This window comes from Saccopteryx bilineata, chromosome 5 (genome assembly GCF_036850765.1).
Source record: "Saccopteryx bilineata isolate mSacBil1 chromosome 5, mSacBil1_pri_phased_curated, whole genome shotgun sequence".
NCBI classification, from domain to species: domain Eukaryota; kingdom Metazoa; phylum Chordata; class Mammalia; order Chiroptera; family Emballonuridae; genus Saccopteryx; species Saccopteryx bilineata.
The window spans coordinates 206478350-206482483 of record NC_089494.1 but is presented as its reverse complement, the minus strand read 5'-3'; the positions used below and the strand labels follow the sequence as shown (position 1 = coordinate 206482483).

General features: G+C 47.6%; 1 pseudogene; it reads left to right on the top strand.

Annotated features, from left to right (window-relative positions):
* Window positions 1-765: 765 nt before the first annotated feature.
* LOC136337899 (RNA-binding motif protein, X-linked 2 pseudogene) lies at window positions 766-3041 on the top strand (annotated as a pseudogene).
* The last annotated feature ends 1093 nt before the right edge of the window (window positions 3042-4134 follow it).

Genomic DNA, 4134 nt, shown 5'->3' with positions numbered 1-4134 from the left:
AAAAAAAGAGGGGAACCAGAATATTCAATATCCACTAGAGCAGGGGTCGGGAACCTATGGCTCGCGAGCCAGATGTGGCTCTTTTGATGGCTGCATCTGGCTCACAGACAAATCTTTAATAAAAAAATAATAACGTTAAAAATATAAAACATTCTCATGTATTACAATCCATTTCCTACTGCTCATGTTCATGGTTGTAGGTGGCTGGAGCCAATCACAGCTGTCCTCTGGGACAACACCAAATTTTTATTGGATAATGTGTAAGGTACACGGGTCGTTGTATGGCTCTCACGGAATTACATTTTAAAATATGTGGCATTCATAGCTCTCTCAGCCAAAAAGTTTCCTGACCCCTGCACTAGAGATTAAAAAAAAGTAAAAACAGATTCGGGCTAGGGAATAGAATACAAAACATAAATGGTCAAGAGAGGTAGGGGAAATGTGGCATAAAGTTAGGCAACAAAGTAGCTAGTATGAAAACAAAAATGGAACTAGGATAATACTAAAGAGAACCTAAACGGAAGGGATCTAGGGTATTTTTAAGATCTCTGTAGCTAGGCCTGCTTGACAGCCAGCGGAATACGTTGGTGCCCAGCCAACGGTTTGGCAGATCGCGCGCCCCCTGGCGGCCCAAGCTGCTCCTGACATGGCAGCGCTAGTGCACAGGATGGGCGCCACTAAGCGTCTGTGCCCAGAGGATGTTACACGTCATTGACCTCCACTGGACTACGAGCCTCTAAAGAGGAAGAGGCCTATTTTATTAATATTTGAGCCACCGCTTGTCAAATATTAAATCTGGCATTGTTAGGCACAATAACGTGCACAGGAGGCGATCAGTAAATACTTGCCAGATGCCTACACGAACGAATACCTGGCAAGAATGAGTCGGCCTCCTACCACGCCCACATCCTAGAGGACTGCATTTCCCCGCGGGCCTGGAACCAAGCACTCCTATCAAATACAGAAGCGACAATACTTCCCACCGACCCCTATTCATCTTCCCCAGTCGACGCCGCAGTGTTTCATGGGAAAGGTAGTTCTAAGGCTTGTTACCCCGCCCCCAGCAAACGGAGGCCAGACTACACTTCCCAGCAAGCGGCGCACCGGCCTGGGAGGACTGGCAGCGCTGCAGAAGCCAAAGAGGGTGTTGTGCCACGGTGGACCCTCTACAGCCCGAGTTTCATGCAGGTTCGGTCGCAGGGCCTCCGGAAGACGGCTGGAGACCGCCTGGTACGACTCCGGAAGAGAAGGATTTCTTGAAGAAATCCTAAGCCCGGAAGATGAACTCTTTAACTAAAGTGAGGCTGATCAGTGAGCTGAATGAGCGTGAGGTCCAGCTCGGGGTGGCAGATAAGGTGTCTTGGCACTCCGAGTACAAAGACAGCGCCTGGATCTTCCTGGGAGGACTTCCTTATGAACTGACGGAAGGGGACGTCATCTGTGTGTTCTCACAATGTGGGGAGATTGTTAACATCAATCTGGTGCGGGACAAGAAGACTGGGAAGTCCAAGGGGTTCTGTTTCCTCTGCTATGAAGACCAGAGGAGCACGATTCTGGCCGTTGACAATTTTAATGGGATCAAGATCAAAGGAAGAACTATTCGAGTGGATCATGTGTCTAACTATCGGGCACCTGAGGACTCAGAAGAAATGGATATTGTGACCAAAGAGCTCCAGGAAATAGGCCGTGGGGCTCCACTGTCCTCACTAAATTCATCTGAGGGCTCTGAAGAGGATAGACCCACCCAAAAGCAGAAAAAGGAAAAAAAGAAACGAAAGAAAGGCAAAGAGACGACTGATCAGGAGGAACTGGCAGAGCCTTCAGCCTCCTCTTCAACTCCCAGAAGCAGGATGGTGAAGGACGAGGATGACCCTGGGTCTAAAAAGCAGGGCAGCAAGAACCCAGAAAGGGGGCAGAAGCCAGAGCATAAGGAGGTGCCGAAGCTGCAGCCCAGTTACCCTGAGCTCGGGTCGTCCAGCTGCCGGGAAGCCGGGGGTCGGGAGAGGAAGTTGAAGGAGAAGTCCAAGCAGGAACACAAGTCCTCAAGCAGAAGAGAAGAAAGAGAAGGGAGAAACAGTGTCAGAAACAGAAGTCAAAGCTCAGATACACATGGTCTGCACGAAGGGCGTTCTGAGAGACATAGCCATACAAGTAGAGGTCGTAGTGGAGGTAAATCCCATGTGCCTAAAACACTCCCACACCCCTCACACCCGGACCCCTGGAATGCCAGTGACCTTATACTTCACTGAAGCTGCAGCCCAGCAGCTAGCTGCTCGGTAGAATTGAAAATGAACTACATTTTAGAAATACAGTCAAATTCAGTTACACTTTAAAATAAAAAAGAAAAAATCAAGTAAAAAATTTTAAGGAAAATTCAGGTATGCTTTTACTGTTTATGTAAAATTTCTTAGACTGCTACCTTTAATCCCTTGTATATTAGAGTCATTTAAAGAGCTGTAATTTTGATAGGGGGAAGTCAAAGAGTTAAAAATTCAGTTTGAGTAATAGTGGATTTGGTGATGGTCAGTGGGCATAATGGTTAATGCAAGTAGAAGCTTTGTTCCAGGCACTGGGATACCTGAACAGGCCCACATAACTCAAGGATCCACCTTTGTGCTCTAGGCCTAGGAGATTCAAATAAAACACTTTTGTGCCCCTGAAGATCTGCCAAGAACAAAACACACCTATTGTAAATGATCCGATTAACTTCGACTGTGATCTGATGAACTCTAGGGCTTTCTTGCTATTAAAGAGAGGCTTCCTTCTCTTCACTCCATATATAGGTTCTTCAAGAACCTTCTATCAACTAGTTGAATAAGATTATGCTGTGACGAGACACCAAAATTTAGACACAGAAGGGCATTATAATGAGTTCAGGTCAAAGATGAAGTCTACTGTAGCATTGTTTTCAAATCCATTTTGAAGAAAAGTCAGACATAAAAGTCAGGTTTAATTCCCAGCCAGCTTTCCTTTGCCCTTCTCTGTGGGGAGTTGTGCCTTGCCATTGATTAAGCATCCTGAGTCACAGGTGAGTGTCTGTGCTCCCTCAGCTATGCTGCAGGTGCTCACAGAAAGAGAAGCCTCCCTTCCAGCACAGGAATGTGGACAATAGTCATGTTCAGACCAGTCTCACATAAAAGAACCTTCAGCGGAGAGTTGTTCACCACCAACTAGTCACTTGCTGTGGTCATGAGTCTCATGACCATGACTCTAGACCTGGGTAACCTCTACCACAGCTCTCACCCACAGGCTTCTAAAGGATTGGTTCCTCAGAGGGAGGAAGACCAAGTATTTGAGTTAAACAGAATCAGATGTCTGAAAGCACTGTCAGCAAGACTGCTTCATGGTTCAAAGGATTTGAACTACAGTGAAGGCCCACCTCCCTGCTGAGAGCATTTTCTCCAGCTTTACCTCTGTCCCCTGGAAGATCACTGATCTGATGGTACTGAAACAGGCATCAAGGGAGTCATAAGACCCTGGGTGATCAGTTCTACTTAGGTTTAAATTTGCCACAAGAAGAAATGAGATAAAGCCTAGATAAGGAGTTTTTCTAAAGGCAGCCTGAGAATTTGGAGGTGATAGCAATAACCACAACTGCAGCCTTGAGGTGTCTTTCTTAATATGGAATGTTTTTTTTTTTTGTATTTTTCTGAAGCTGGAAACGGGAAGAGACAGTCAGACAGACTCCCGCATGTGCCCGACCGGGATCCACTCGGCACACCCACCAGGGGCGATGCTCTGCCCACCAGGGGGCGATGCTCTACCCCTCTGGGGCGTCGCTCTGTTGCGACCAGAGCCACTCTAGCACCTGAGGCAGAGGCCAAGGAGCCATCCCCAGCGCCCGGGCCATCTTTGCTCCAATGGAGCCTCGGCTGTGGGAGGGGAAGAGAGAGACAGAGAGGAAGGAGAGGGGAAGGGGTGGAGAAGCAGATGGGCGCTTCTCCTGTATGCCCTGGCCGGGAATCGAACCCGGGACTTCTACACGCCAGGCCGACGCTCTACCACTGAGCCAACTGGCCAGGGCCTGGAATGGTTTTAAAATAACATAGGTGAGCATCTTTTCTAAGATGAAATATTTTATTGAAACACTTTCAAATTGTGTCCCCGGAATCTCGGATATTCTCTGGGCCTTTG